This window comes from Nicotiana attenuata, unplaced genomic scaffold, assembly GCF_001879085.1.
Source record: "Nicotiana attenuata strain UT unplaced genomic scaffold, NIATTr2, whole genome shotgun sequence".
NCBI classification, from domain to species: Eukaryota; Viridiplantae; Streptophyta; class Magnoliopsida; order Solanales; family Solanaceae; genus Nicotiana; species Nicotiana attenuata.
The window spans coordinates 89,807-106,680 of NW_017673418.1; the positions used below are offsets into that span (position 1 = coordinate 89,807).

The window sequence follows — 16,874 nt, forward strand, 5'->3', positions numbered from 1 at the left end:
TCGTCATGGTAGGGGCTATATGAGTCGCCCCGTTCATTCAGCTCTTCCAGCAGCCAGTGGTATTCCATCTCCTCCTAGACCTTAGGAGCCTTATTATGCGCCTCCGGTATCTAGTGTGCCTCCTGCACGGGGTGCTTTCAGTGGTCAGTCCAGCAGACCTAGCCCGAGCCAGTCACAGCCGCCACATCCTCCTAGGGCTTGTTTTTAGTGTGGCAGCACACGCCATATGGTGAGGGATTGCCCCAGACTTAGGAGGGGTGCACCTCCGCAGACTTCTCAGCCACTGCGTGCTCCACAGAGTTCCCAGGCTATGATCACAGCACCAGTTGCTACCCCACCTGCCTAGCCAGCTAGAGGTGGAGGTCGGGGAGGTAGAGGTCGCCCTAGAGGGGGAGGCCAGGCCAGATACTATGCCCTTCCTGCCCGTACTGAGGTCGTTGCCTCCGATTTTGTCATCACAGGTATTGTTCCGGTCTGTCATAGAGATGCATCGGTTCTATTCGATCCAGGCTCCACTTATTCTTATGTATCCTTTTATTTTGCCTCGCATTTGGGCGTATCTCAGGATTCTTTGAGTTCCCCTGTTTATGTTTCTACTCCTGTGGGAGATTCTCTTGTTGTGGACCGCGTTTATCAGTCGTGTTTGATTGCTCTTAGTGGTTTTGAGACCAGAGCCGATTTATTATTGCTCAACATGGTAGATTTTGATGTTATCTTGGGCATGGACTGATTGTCACCCCATTATGCTATTCTTGATTGTCACGCCAAAACCGTGGCGCTGGCTATGCCAGGTGTACCGCGAGTAGAGTGGAGGGGTACCTTAGATCACACTTCTAGTAGAGTTATTTCATTTCTTAAGGCTCAGCGAATGGTTGAGAAGGTGTGTGACGCGTATCTAGCTTATGTGAGAGATGTCAGTATTGATACCCCTACAGTTGATTCAGTCCCAGTGGTACGAGATTTCTCTGATGTGTTTCCAGCTGATCTTCCGGTATGCCGCCCAACAGAGATATTGATTTTGGCATTGATCTATTGCCGGGCACTCAGCCCATTTCTATTCCTCTTACCGTATGGCTCCTCCTGAGTTGAAGGAGTTGAAGGAGCAGTTACAGGAAATGCTTGATAAGGGTTTTACTCGGCCTAGTGTGTCACCGTAGGCTGCTCTTATCTTGTTTGTGAAGAAGAAGGATGGTTCTTTGCGTATGTGCAGTTATTGTCGCCAGTTTAACAAAGTTACAGTGAAGAACCGGTATCCTTTGCCTCGTATTGATTACCTATTTGATCAGCTACGGGGTGCTCGTGTGTTTTCTAAGATTGACTTGCATTCAGGTTATTATCAGTTGAAGATTCGGGAGCCAGATATCCCGAAGACTGCTTTCAGGACTCGGTATGGTCATTACGAGTTCCTTGTTATGTCATTTAGGCTGACCAATGCCCCAGCAACATTTATGTATTTGATGCACAGTGTATTCCGGCCATATCTTGACTCGTTCGTCATTGTCTTTATTGATGACATTCTGGTATACTCCCAGAGCCGGAAAGATCATGAGCAGCACATGAGGACAGTGCTTCAGACTTTGAGATAAAAGAAATTATATGCGAAGTTCTCGAAATGTGATTTCTAGTTGGATTCTGTGGCATTCTTGGGTCATTTAGTATCGAGTGAGGGGATCAAAGTGGATCCAAAGAAGGTGGAAGTAGTGCAGAGTTGGCCCAGACCATCCTCAGCTACAGAGATCCGTAGTTTTCTTGGCTTGGCGGGTTATTACCGTCTGTTTGTTGAGGGAGTTTCGCCTATTGCAGCACCTATGACCAGGCTGGCCCAGAAGGGTGCTCCATTCAGGTTGACGGAGGAGTGTGAGGAGAGCTTTTAGAAGCTCAAGACAGCTTTGACTACAGTCCCACTATTGATATTACCTACAGGTTCGGGGTCTTATACTGTCTATTGTGATGCCTCGAAGATTGGCCTTGGAGCGGTATTGATGCGGGACGGTAGGGTGATTGCCTACGCATCCAGACAGCTGAAGGTGCATGAGAAGAATTATCCTATCCATGATCTTGAGTTAGTTGCTATTGTTCACGCCTTGAAGATCTGGCATCATTATTTGTACGGTGTTCCTTGTGAGATCTATACTGATCACCGGAGTTTGCAGCATTTATTCAAGTAGAAGGACATTAATTTGCGCCAGAGGAGGTGGTTAGAGCTGCTGAAGGACTATGACATCACTATCTTGTATCACTCGGGCAAGGACAATGTGGTGGCCAATGTTTTGAGTCGTCGGGCGGAGAGTTTGGGGAGTTTGGCTTATCTACCAGCAGCAGAGAGGCCCATGGCGATGGATGTTCAGGCCTTAGCTAGCCAGTTTGTGAGATTGGATCTTTTGGAGCCCAGTTGGGTCCTTGCTTGTGTGGTTTCTCGGTCTTCCTTGTTCGGTCGTATCAGAGAGCATCAGTATGATAACCCTCATTTGTTTGTCCTCAAGGACAAGGTTCTACATGGTGATGCCAGAGATGTGACCGTTGGTGATGACGGGGTATTGGGGATGCAGGGTCGGATATGTGTGCCCAATGTTGATGGGCTTCGAGAGTTGATTCTAGATGAGGCCCACAGTTCGCAGTATTCCATCCATCCGGGTGTCGCGAAGATGTACTAGGATTTGAGGCAGCACTATTGGTGGAGGAGGATGAAGAAGGATATAGTTGGGTTTTTTAGCTCGGTGTCTCAATTGTCAGCAGGTAAAGTATTAGCACCAGAGACCGGGTGGCTTGCTTCAGCAGATAGAGATTCCGGAGTATAAGTGGGAGCGGATCACCATGGACTTCGTAGTTGGACTTCCACGGACCTTGAGGAAGTTCGATGCCATATGGGTTATTGTGGATCGGCTGACCAAGTCCGCACACTTCATCCCTGTATGTACTACCTATCCTTCGGAGCGGTTGGCTGAGATTTATATCCAGGAGATTGTTCGTCTGCATGGTATTCCAGTTTCCATCATTTCAGATAGAGGTACTCAGTTCACATCACGGTTCTAGAGGGCCGTACAACATGAGTTGGTTAATCGGGTGGAGTTGAGTACAACATTTCACCCCCAGACGGACGAACAGTCCGAGCGCACTATTCAGATTCTTGAGGATATGCTCCGTGCGTGTGTGATGGAGTTTGGAGGTTCTTGGGATCAGTTCTTGCCATTGGCGGAGTTTGCCTGCAACAACAGTTTTTAGTCCAGCATTCAGATGGCATCATATGAGGCTATGTATGGTAAGTGGTGTAGGTCCCCGGTGGGTTGGTTTGAGCTGGGCGAGGCTAGATTGGGCACAAACTTGGTTCAGGATGCTTTGGAGAAAGTTAAGGTGATTCAGGATAGACTTCGCACAGCCCAGTCCAGACAGAAGAGTTATGCTGACCGGAAGGTTCGCGATGTTTCATTCATGGTTGGAGAGCGGGTCTTGCTTCGGGTTTCGCCTATGAAGGGCGTTATGAGATTTGGGAAGAAGGCGAAATTGAGTCCGAGGTTTATTGGTCCTTTTGAGGTATTACGACGTGTTGGGGAGGTCGCTTATGAGCTTGCCTTACCTCCCAGCTTTGCAGGAGTTCATCCGATATTTCATGTTTCGATGCTCCGGGGTATCACGGTGATCCGTCTCACGTGTTGGATTTCAGTTCAGTCCAGTTGGACAAGGATCTATCTTATGTTGAGGAGCCAGTGGCTATATTGGACAAACAGGTTCGAAAGCTGAGGTCAAAGAGTATTGCATCAGTAAAGGTTCAGTGGCGTGGTTTCCGGTCGAGAAGGCGACTTGGGAGACCAAGCAGGATATGCGCAGCCGTTAACCTTTTCTTTTCGCTACTTCAGGTATGTCTCTATTCTCGTTCGAGGACGAACGAATGTTTTAAGAGGGGGAGGATGTAACGACCCGGCCGGTCGTTTTGAGAATTAATGCCTCGATCCCCTATTAACTGCTTTCCCTGTGTTTATTTTTGCTATCGTGATTTTCCGGGAAGATTCGTTTTGAGTTTCGGAGTGTTTTGGGACACTTAGTCCCTAAATGAGAACTTAAGCTTTAAAATTTGGACCGTAGTCGGAACAGTGTGAAGACAGCCTCGAAATGGAATTCCGTCAATTCTGTTAGCTCCGTTGGGTGATTTCGGGCTTAGAGGCCTGTCCGGATTGTGTTTTGGAGGTCCGTAGCTTATTTAGGCTTGAAATGCCGAAAGTTGAATTTTTGAAGTTTCTGGATCGATAATGAAATTTTGATATCGGGGTCAGAATCTAATTCCGAAAGTTGGGATAGCTCCATAGTATTGAATGTGACTTGTGTGCAAAATTTGGGGTCAATCGGACATGGTTTGGTTGGTTTCGTCATCGGTTGTAGAATTCTTGAGATTTCAAGTTCATTAAGCTTGGGATTGGAGGGTGATTCGTGATTTTAGCGTTGTTTGATGTGGTTTGAGGGTTGCACTAAGTTCGTATGATGTTTTAGGACTGGTTGGCATGTTTGGTAGAGGTCCCTGGGGCCTCGGGTAAGTTTCGGATGCTTAACGGAAGTTGAATTGGACTTAGGCAATTTTCTGAATTGCTGAACCTGTTGGTTTCGCACCTGTGGAGCTTGGACCGCAGGTGCAGCGCCGCAGAAGCGGGTTGATGACAGTAGAAGCGGTCTGAAGCTGGGAGATCAATTGTCGCAGATACGGCCCAAGGACCGCAGAAGCGGAACCGCATATGCGAGTAAAGGGGCGCAGGTGCGGAATCTGGCCATTTAATGAAATTCCGCAGGTGCGGAGTAGGAGCCGCATGAGCGGTAGACCCCTCGCAGAAGCGGAAATCGCTGGGTAGAAAAGAGAGAAATTGAGGTTTTGAACTCATAACTTCTAAAAATGATTTTGAGCTCGGTGGAAGGCGATTTCTTGAGAGATTTTGAAGGAAAACTATTGGGTAATGAATTCTAACTCTAATTTGGTTCTAATACATTAATCTATTGTTAGTTTTATCATCTAATTAAGGAATTTGAGGGTAAAAGATTGGAAATGGGGGATAAAGTCCCCTAATGGAAAATCTGAATTTTTTGTGAGAATTTGACGTCGGATTGGGATGATTTTTGTTCGAGTGAACTCGTGAGTGAATGGGTGTTCATAATCCGTAAATTTTACCCGATTTCGACGTGGGCTCGGGGAGGAGTTTTGAGCGTTTTTCTATTTCCTTGACCTGGCTTCGATTCCTTTAGCTAAACTCGTTGTTTGTAGTGATATTGACATTATGAAATTTATTTGATTAGATTTGGGCCACTCAGAGTTGGATACTCGTGGCAAGAGCGTGATTTCGGATTGATTGAGCTTGGTTCGAAGTAAGTGTCTTGCCTAACCTTGTGGGGGGGGGGGGGAACTCCCTTAGGATTTTGGTACTGTTGTTATATGAATGCCGCGTACGTGAGGTGACGAGTGCGTACACGTGCTAATTGTCGAAAAGCCCCGTCTTCATTATGTAAATATCTGTGTTCTCTTTCAATTGAGCAATACTTGTATTTGAAGTTTCCTGTTAGGCTTAGGAAAGCATGTTTATATGACTTAACTGTCTTATCTGCTTTAACTTCTTACTTGGATTCTGTGTAGCATGTTTATAGTAGAATTTTCCTGTTTTCGTGATACAAATCGGGATAGAACTGTAGATTTCTTTCTTGAGACTGTTGTGTGTTTACTTTGGGACTACGGGACGGTATCCCGGGAGTTCCCCCTGCATGTTTACTTTGGGACTACGGATCGGTATTCCGGGAGATCCCCCTGCACATTTATATTTGGGACTACGGGACGGTATCCCGGGAGATCTCCCTGTACTGGCTATTTACTTTTGGACTACGGGACGGTAACCGGGGAGATCCTCTGCACATTTACATTTGGGACTACGGGACGTTATCCTGGGAGATCCCCTGCTGCTATCTCTGTTTGCTGTGTTATTTCCTTCGTGAGATTTCATCTTTATTTGACTGTTAGCATCTTTAATTATACTGTTACATTTTATACTGTTTTACCTTGTTATATATATAACCAGTAGGGCCTTGACCTTCCTCGTCACTATTCGACCGAGGTTAGGCTTGGCACTTACTGGGTACCGCCGTGGTGTACTCATGCCTTTTCCTGCACATGTTTTTCGTGTGCAGATCCAAGTTTTTCTGCTCATCCATACTATCCGTGAGGCGAGGCAACCCAGAGACTTCGAGGTATATCTGCCGCGTCCGCAGACCTAGAAGTACCTCTCTATTCTCCCTTTAACTATAGACTTCTTGTATTTTCTTTTGTCTAGACTTTTGGAGTTAGAACACTATGTAATTTCTTTAGCTTGTGTTTCATGAGATTCTGGGTTTTGGGAGTGTTTTGTTCAGTTTGAGAGAGTGATATTGTATATGCCGAGCGGCATTTTAAATTTCTTTATTTTGTTACTCGTAAATTGCTAGTTGCGTATCTTTATTTCCTTTTTTCGCAATTTGTTAGGCTTACTTAGTCGTAGAGACTAGGTGCCGTCACGACAGTTCACGAAGGGAGAACATGGGTCGTGACAGTCACTCACTGTATAATAAATCATGCTTAATTTATTTTTCAGAGTGAAAAAATAAATAACTAAAACAATCAAATATATGTAGTTAATATTTTAAATAATGAAAGAACTTCGAGTAACAAAATTTTGAATATATAAATAAAGTTGCTCATATCAGTAATCTATATATTATTTGAAGGAGTATGAAAATACATATATGTTATACTAAAAGGAGAGTAATATAGCTGATGAAATGTCATATTAGCAATGAAGTAATACTGAATAGTGGATCGTGTAATAATGAAAAATAAGAAACAAAATAGTTAACCGATAATTATACTATTCGTTTTCTTTAGTTTCAATTTTGTCATTGAGTTCATTGCACTGGGACACAAGATGAAACTTTGTTAAAGCAATATGTATTATCTAATATGTTTAAAAAGTCATATCACAATTTGACGTGCCTAATATTTTTTTTACTCCATTGCCACAGTTGCTAGCATCAACTTTCCCTCAAATGGATCTTCATTTAATGGATTTAGATTGTACTCATTCCAATTACCGGGACCTATATTTATATTTTTTATAAAAAAAAAATAATTTTTATATATTGAAAATTACTTATTCTGAAACTTATTTTATTTTGAATTGGGAAGTTACCAACACGTAATATAATTCCAAGCGCGTGTTTGCCCCAAAAACTATCAAACCTAATATACATCATTTGCTCATTTATATTTGGTCATAGGTCATTGGTTACAAAGTTATAATTTATATCTATATTATATTAAAAGTAGAGTATTTAAATATTATTAAAAATAAAATTAATTTGTTGGATTCTATTTGCTTAAATTTTAAAATATATTAGTAATTAATATTTTGTATCTAATTTATGGTCAAGAATATTGTTTTAAAAAGTAAGATATAATATTATATTATAAATTATCAGAAAAAACTTTAAATGGTAATGAGAAAAAGTCACTTGGCGCATTTAGGATAAAATCTAAAAATATTTTTAATAAATTCAATTTATATATCTGTAAGGCCCCGTAAAATTTCACCTAGAACCCGGGGTTTCGTGGTGCCAAGTTAGACTTATGCGACCGCAGAATCACTTTTCGGGTTGCACAACCGCCGCAGAGTGAAGTAGAGAAATGGCCAATTTTGGAGGTTGTTTTGCTGTCCATTATGCGGCCGCATAATTATTTTACGAGCCGCACAATCCATCATAGATCCAACACAAATATTTTGATGGGGAGATTCTGCGATCGCAGAACTAGTCTGCGGACTGCAGACCTACCGCAAACCCAACCCGAACAACCAATTTTGGGACCCTTTTATTCGATCCCCTTTGCATGCCGCATACCTGTTTTGCGCTTCGGTCTGTGACCGTAGACCCGGCTTCGTAGAGTTTAAGTTTGGAAAATTTCACCTGATCTCATTTTTATAAAAATAACTTGGGATTTATTTTGGCTGGTCCTAACTAGTATTTAGAGAGAAGAAAGTGGTCTAGAGTGAAAAGGGATTCCTAAGCTAATTGTTTGCCAATATTTGTTTCAATCTTGAAGAATTCACAAGTAAGAGCCACAAGATCTTCATCCAAAAGGTAAGGCTCCATACCCTAGTCTTTAATTTCGAGTTTGAGGTAGAAGATGGATAATGGGGAGTGTGATTCTTGAGCATGGGGGTGTTATCTATGCATGCATGTACCGCAAAGTTGTAGGAAGGTTGTTGAGTTAAAAAGGGGTAGATATTGGGTTGTGGGATGAAGGAATCCACCATAGGAGGACCTTGAAACCTTAATGCACACCTAGTGTTTGATAAAATGCTCGAGTGAGCTGGAATCATGAAGTCCTTCCTAATTTTGTGTTCAATTTTGCTATATCTCTAAACAGATAAATGGCTAAGATTTTCGGAACATTGTAGTAATTTAAGGAGCTCGAGGCGAGGTATGTTGGCTAAACTCCTCTTTTAGAATTGAACCCCACAATGTCCTTGTAAGTCCCAATTTCTCATTATAAATTGATTATTCCGAATAAGCCTTGTTTCAAAAGATATATGTGTTCAATATGTATTCAAATGTTCTTGTTATGTTATGTTACTATTTGAGAATGTGTTCAAAGTATGGGTTGCATATCTAAATGTTATAACTTCAAGTCGTGATTCAAATGAAAGCTATTATGCCAAATTGTGTAAGAAATTTCAAGGTGCTTAAGACTCTTACTTGCTCACATGGGTACTTAAAAATCTTGAATAGAAATGCTTTTTTGTCGATGATCCATGATGATGTTTGAAAATGAAAGAGATACGCATGAAATATGAAATACGACCAACATGCCAAGAATGATATTACATTTGGGGCCACTAGTGCCAATGAAACTAAAAAATGTATAAAAGATGTTGAAATGAGTTGTAAATCCTTTTAATAATAAACACTTCGGGAGTATCGTTAGTCACCAAGGAAGGGTAGGTTGAAATAGCCTAACCCCGAAACTACATGCCGGTGTATGAGTGAATTGCAATTGTTTTCCTCATTTGGGATGAGATTGATGTGATGAGAATATTCCCCTTTATTGGGATGAGATGATTGCTAGAAAAGGGTGATGTCGATCTATATGACATTGTGGTGAGACGGCCTAGCCGGCCGGGTCGTGATCGGACGTCATGCCGCACACATGGTGGTGATTGTGCTTGAGATTGTGATTGAGATAATGATTGAAGTTTGTGATAGTGATTGTGATTGCGGTTGATGTCTTTGTGGTGAGACGGCCTAGCCGATCGGGCCGTGATCGGACTCTGTGCAAAATATACCCGCGGTATATCTATATCAGTGCTAAGATCTCCCAACCTAAAATAATAGAAATTTACTTGAAAGCTTATCTTGATCCTAACTTGAGGCTTAGTATTGTTTGAGGCTTCCGTTGATTCTATGATTGTTCTTTCTTGTATTGCTACCTGTTCAAATAAGAGGGTGATTAGTCATACATACTAGTACTATTCCATATGTACTAACGTCCATTTTATCGCGGGCGCTGCATCTTTAATGGATGCAGGTGGTTGCGTAGCAGGTGGCATTGATCATTGATAGCAGCACACTCTCTTCCCAGCGATTTGGTGAGCCCCACTTCACTTCGGGGTCTTCTATCTTTTGTTCCCCGTGTATTGTGTTTGAGTTATGGGGCCTTGTTGCCGGCATTATCATAGTATTCTTTTGTATCCGTTAGAGGCTCCATAGACATAGTGTGAGTTGTATATGGGTGTTGGGAAAGTCAAACTAGTCTTGTTGTATCTGAATCACTTGTTTCGCTTCAACTATGAAAGTGTATGTATTTTAAAACTTTATAAATGAAGTAACTAATGGGGATGGAATTAATGTTGTTCATGAATCTGTTTGGTGTTAATTAATAAAATTTATCTTCTCTTTATTTATGGGTGAGTTGGGTAGAAGGCAATCTAGCAGGCTTGCTCGGCCGAGTTATCTCGGTTGAGCGTCGGTCGCTCTCCCCGAGGTTGGGGCGTGGCAATATCTATATCTATATCAATAGATAGATCCATTCATAAAATTTCTTCTATATTCACTAGAAAAATGGATGCGACATATAAAATAAAAATTATGATATAAAAAAATAAAAATTAAAATAAAGAAGATTGAGATAAATTATGACTGTTTATACTTAAGGTAAGTTAAAATATAAAATAAAGTAAATTAATGTAGCTAATATATTAAAGATTTGATAACTTTGAAAATTTACAAAATTGCAAGCAACAAATTAAGATCTTAAATAAAATATCTAGATTATAATATAATGTAAAAGTATTTTAATAATACTCAAAAATATTATTGACAAATTTAAATAATCCATGAATAGTTTAGCAATAATTTAAAATGAATAAATTAAATTTTCAGGAGTAGAAAAAATTTATATTATACTTTTTTTTTATTTTAAGCAAGGATATTTCGTCAACTAGTAAACTACTAAAATATTACATGAAAATGCAAAAATACTAAATAGTGAATAATGTGATAATGATAAGTAATAATAAACAAACAGAGAAAAAAATAAGAAGGATGAGACTTATTTAAATTTGAGATGAAAAATTATCTTTCTAATTATGATGAGAAAAGTCATATAACACTAAATACCACATAACTGAAATCTTAACAAAATTAAAACAAAAAAACATGAAAGAATTTCAAGTAACGAGTAAATAAGCTTACCCAAAAAAGAAGAAAAAAACTAAAAGAATTTATTATAAAAATATAGAGCTAAGATTTATTTGAATTTAAGATGAGAAAGTATCTTTTAAATTATGATAAGTAAATTCATACAATGGGTTATATAATATAACTAAAATCATTATAGATAAAGCCAAATTCTTCTTATCTAACAATAATTTTAGAGATACAACTCCATGAAATTTAAGTACGGACTAATATATCTAAATAGCATCGTGAGAGTGACTCTATAATGATTTTACATTTTTAGCCGTGACTATATAAGATCATCTTTAGGCTTTAAAAACCCTACTAGAGTTCGCTAGTTTGCTCCATTCAATAGCTAGTGGAGCTCCAAAACTACTCCATTTTCGTGCTTCTTCCCTTCTTTCTTGGAACTATCTCCTGGTTTTTCATATCTTGAGGCAAGTACTCTGTCACAGCTTCCACTTTCTTTATTCTGTTCAAATATTTGGAATTACGTTGTCTTTTATAACCTTAGGTGTTGACCTTTGAATGACGACTAGTATTACTTAGTGCCCATTGCATCACTAGTCTGTTGTGCAATCTAAAATTGGAAAAAATCTGATTTCGATCTTATATATCCTTTAATTTTGATCTTGATTTGGTGAAAACTGGAACCTTCTATCTGAATGTATTCAGGAAAATTTAGCTAGATACACAGCTTATGAAATTTTGGATAGATAATACATTAGAATATACGTTTTTTTCTGTTAAGTTGATGTCTTAAAGAACAGCTTTTGTAAGATCTAATAATGTAAATGATCATCATTCACTGGACTTCATGCGATACTAGGCTGCAAAAAAGTGAGAATTTGTTAAACTGTCTAATACATTTGATCTTTGTTTTGCGATGATCTTTGCCCAAACCGATAACTGACCGATAATCGCTAAAATCGATACCCAATCTGCCGATATCTTATCGGTTTAGGTTTAGGGTTTTTTAACGTCTTGGTATATAAAAAACTGATTAACTGAACCAATATTTACTAAAACCGACCCACTGATAAGCAGCCCAATTGCTGGAGGATAGGACCTTTAGCTGAGGAAGTCAAAGAAAGGGGAGGATGGGATCTTGTCTGATGTGTTCTCAATGTATTAGCTCTAACTAGGAGTTCTACCCTATTCTTTACTTATAAATGCATTCTTTCTAATTTTTGAATTTAGTAGGGAAAAGATGACTCTATCAGAAGAGGAGCTCTCAAGACTTTTCAGAGTTCGTAAGACACTGATGGAAATGTTAGCTGATAGGGGCTACCTTGTCGGAGAGTTTGAGATAAATATGTCAAAACATCAGTTCCTTCAGAAGTATGGTGACAACATGAAGAGAGAAGACCTTGTAATTCAGAAAGCCAAGCGCAACAACAGCTCTGAGCTGGTGTGTGCTCTTTCAATTTCTTTCTTGCCTAATTTTAACTAAGGCATTTGCACAATAGTGGCATGAGATGGTTTAAATGGAGTAACGTGGTCAGTGAGGATGCTTATAGCCGATCCTAACTTGTTTGGGATTGAGGCTTAGTTGTTGTCATTGTTGCCTAATTTAAGTAAGGTTACTGTCACTTTATTTGCAGCCCTTTCTTGTCTAAGGATTTTACTCTTTCCTTAAATTGATGAACGTTTCGTGGTTTTACTTGTCCGCAACAAATTTGAACTTTTTCCTGGTTTTTTGGGTTAAGTCACTCCTTTTTCTACTAGTATGTCAGTTTACTCTGTCAGTTCCTTGTATAACTGAGGATTTCAATCAGATAATGGCGACGATTAAGGGTATCTTGTCATTGTTGTAATAGATGCTCTCAACACTGTCGCGTCAACATAACATAGTTATATTTAGCACAAACATTATGCATTAAGGCTGTCTATATCACGGTAGATTTCTTTTTAAGAAAAATATAAAGGTTCTGTAAACGAAAACTGTTGCTGCAAACAGAGTTCCCATAATGGCAATATTTAATGTAGTAGCATGTTTTCTCTGCATAAGTAATTGCTTATCTTGATTTCTAATTTGATGCACTAGTCAAAATTAAAGTGATCAGTAAAAGGTCCCATCAAAATTTTGTTTTCTTATTGTTTTAGAAATCGGCAAAGTGTATTTTTTGAAGGATACACCAGCAATAACTATGCCCCAATCTCAAGCTAGATGGGGTCGGTAGTATGAATCCTTACTATCCATGTCACTCTATTTGGACGTATTTTTTTAATGGATATAACAACGAATTCAATGTTGGACTTGTTCACAACAAAAAGGAAAATATCGGTGGATTTAAATTTGTTCTGTTGACATCTGAATAATACAGGTTGGAGGATATTTTTGCTCTCTGATTCCAATGACTCGACAATAAAGTGATCTGGAGAAAATGTATGATGAAATGGGCAAAGGTTAATTAGTAAAAAAATCTAAATATCTGTACAACCCCCCTCCACCCCCACCCTTAATATCAAGAAAAAAGGAACTAGAAAGGGCGAACCCTTTCGGAACTGGTTAAGAAGAATGTCTATATTTTTTGAAATGGAAAGGGATATCTTTTCAGTTTGTAGTTCAATAATGGAAAATGATATGCATGTAGTTCAGAATGCAGGAACACTAAAGTAGGGAATTGGAGTTGTAGTTGTATTTGCAACTCTACCGTGCATCACCAAATGTAAGGTTACAATCTCATTGGAGGCTCTTCCCGCATCTTCCTTTCCCTCCCCACCCCACTTTTCACTGGCATCCCACACCAAATGTTTCTAAATTGCTCAACATGAAAGCAACAAACTTTTACTTGTAAAAATGTGTAAAAAGGTTTTGTAATAAATATAGTAACTAAGGAAACAGCTGTTGTGTAATGTGATGTGACCAATTGTCCTTAGAATCTGTTTTGGTGTGTGTGTAGTTTGACAATTCTCAGATATTTCTAGCTACTTCAGTCTTCAGTATTTGAGTTTCTTGTGTTTCACTAAGGAATTATTTGCTCATAATGTGTAAAAAGTTAATGCAAAATTCTCACAGAAATTATTTGCTACCCATGTGAATCAGATATATGTGTTCTTTCCAGAGGAGGCAAAGGTTGGTGTTAAGACAATGAAAACTTATACAGAACGCATGAAAAAAGAAGATGTCTTCCAAGCAATCCTGGTTGTACAACAAAATTTGACTCTTTTTTGCTCGTACTTGCATAAGTGAAATATCTACAAAATTTCACTTGGAGGTTTTCCAGGTGATTACTCTACTAGTACTATTTCTACTTAAAGTTTGTCCTTACTACTTGAATGGAGGATTGGAATTGTTATGAAATAGCTGAGGAGCTTAGTTCACTCCTAGTGTTTAATCATTTTACTTTTTGTACCTTTTGATATTTGGTTTCTTCAATTTTGGACTAACTATTATTCACTTGAGCACCTGACACTACTCAAGTAGTAGGACCACCAAAACCAGAGGCACAACATGTTATTATGATTTGCAACCATTTACATTTTGATAAGGGGATTATGTAGGAGTACGAAATTTGTGAGGTACATTATGTTATTATGAATTGCAACCATTTACGTTTTGATAAGGATTATCTAGTATGAAATTTATCAGTTCGTCTTCTTTTGTTTGCTTGTTGGTTGTTTTCAACATTGTAAATATTTATTCTTGTTTTAATTGTGGTGGTGGTGGGGGGGGGGGGGGAACTCTTTCTGCTATAATAAAGAGGGTCAATATTGCATCAAAACGGCATTGATCATTATTAGAATGGTGCTGCCACTTCATGTTACCCTAGATATGTCTTCTGAACGAGAAGTTTGTTGTCTGGCATTTCTCACAATTAGTGTCGTTCTTATTCTTTGGGGTGAGAGGGGGAGGGGGACAATTCAGTTATTCGTTTCACTGCAGAAGTTTTTGAAATTCATTGGGCTTCCAATTTGCTGTTATCTTGCATGACTAATGCAATTGGATTGCATGACTAGAGCAATCCAATTGGTCTGCTATACTAAGAGTGGTGACAGCTCATTATGAAAGAGTTATCATTGAGACTCTGAATTGGTAATGTGAATTGAATCTACACTAGGTTGAATTTTTTGAGATTTAGGAATCTGATTATGTTATGTAAGTTGCAAATGGTTGATATACCCTGGAAAGAAAGTCTTCGATGTGTGTCCTAGCTTTTGAAAATTTTATATCTAAAATATCCTCATCCAAACATCAGATTGATATCCAGAATCATCAAATCAAAGTCTATGTTAAACAAGAGTCTTTTGACTAGTTCTTAATAGAATTCGTCTAATCACTTTCAAGATATTGCTTATTACAAAGTTTGGAGGGAGATATTGGTGTCTATGCCACCGAGCGTCGAAGCTAAAAGCAGCAGATTTCTATAAAAAAATTACTTGATCTTGGTCTCCAAATTTCACCAGACCTTGAATCTGATTAGGACAAGACCTTTCCATTTGAGGACATTTTCAAGCTTCAGAAGGATAGATGTTCAAGTTCTCTCTATAATTTGAATAAAAGTGCAAAAACCCAAATGTCAAGTTTAAGAAATCCAATTCCTGAGAACAGTACAGGAAAGTACGGCAAATTTGGACTGACCTTCAACAGTTTTGAAGCCACCTACTGTGTGCAAGTATATCCAATATTACTAGCAGCCATAATGGGCTACCAACTCTGTGCCACTGCCAGAAAGCAGTTAAAAGGACAGGCTGCTAAGGGAATCCCGACTCAGTTACAGCTAAAATGATGATGGAAATTAAAAGTGGTTTATTCATGTATAAGAGGAAATAAAATAGCTTATATACCATTATTAATTATTCCAGCTTTAGACAACCAATACTTGACTGCATAAGCCACAAGATAACGGCTTAAGACCATTATGCATTATACGAGCCAATTGACATTCTGTTCAGAATGACTTTACATATACTTTTTCAAAACAATCTGTTCAGACTCATGTGCCTCTTCATGTCATTCAAGGCTGGTTGGGTTTTGACAGAGGGTGATTCTACTGGAATTTTCACTCATATAAAGGGTTATTTGGTATTCCTCTTTTTCATTTTTGTGTGTTGCAGGGTGACATTTCTGTTTTAGTTGCTTTATGTGATTGATAACTATCTACTAGATAGTAAAAATTGGTGTTCAAAATCACCGTGATGTGTGTTTAATGTTTCAGGAAGCAGAGTTGTTGGTAAACATAAAAAATCATGTTCTAGTTCCTGAGCACCAGCCACTTACTCCTGAAGAAAAGAAAACCTTGTTGGAACGATACACAGTGAAAGAAACACAGGTTCGTGTTGATAATATTATTTGCACTGTTAAACTTTTGACCTCATATAATACACTAAAGACCGGAGATACGTGATGCTTGCAAAAATTTTAAGGCATTTTCTTTTAGTGCTAGTGGTGGGAGAGAAAGAATTAATGCAATGGCTTTATAGTCCCTTTCAATCCATTGTGGATGAATTTGTTGGAAGGGAATTATTGGAGATATAGAAAAGAAAAATAAAAGAGCATGCTTCATTATAGTGTTAAAGACGAAATTATCGTATTCTCCCATAGTAGTCTAGAAAATTTTGGCCAATTTTCTTCTTTGCATCTTACTTCATGTGAAAGATCCTTTGAACCCTTGTATCGAATAGATACGTCTATTGTAATACATTTTCTTCTAATGTTAATTGAGTAGCTTTGATGAAAAAGCTACCTGCATGCATTGATTATCACCGTCATGATGGCCCTGTTATCTTTTGCTTCTTGCTTTTGGCTGATTGTTTTATTCCTATTATCTTGATTAGCCCTGCCACTGTGATTTATGCTCATAAGACAGACGTGGTTGGTTACTATCATCAGTTTTCTATGTAATCGAGTGCCTAACAATTTCTTCTGTTCAAACAGCTTCCTCGAATTCAGATCACTGATCCTATTGCGAGATATTATGGGCTAAAACGTGGCCAAGTCGTGAAGATTATCAGACCAAGTGAGACTGCAGGCCGTTACATTACTTATCGATATGTGGTTTGAATTAGTTTTTGATGTTTTCACCAGTTGAAATGTAAAGCAGTGACCAGAGAAGTCAAGTGATGCAGTTGTTTGTTATTTGCTTTTTCTTCTTTTGAAGGGCTTTTTTGGGAGGGAAGTTGGAGAAAAGGGGGAGAGG

General features: G+C 38.8%; 1 pseudogene; it reads left to right on the plus strand.

Moving 5' to 3' along the window:
• Nucleotides 1-11,037: 11,037 nt before the first annotated feature.
• On the plus strand, nucleotides 11,038-16,827 carry LOC109216335 (annotated as a pseudogene).
• The last annotated feature ends 47 nt before the right edge of the window (nucleotides 16,828-16,874 follow it).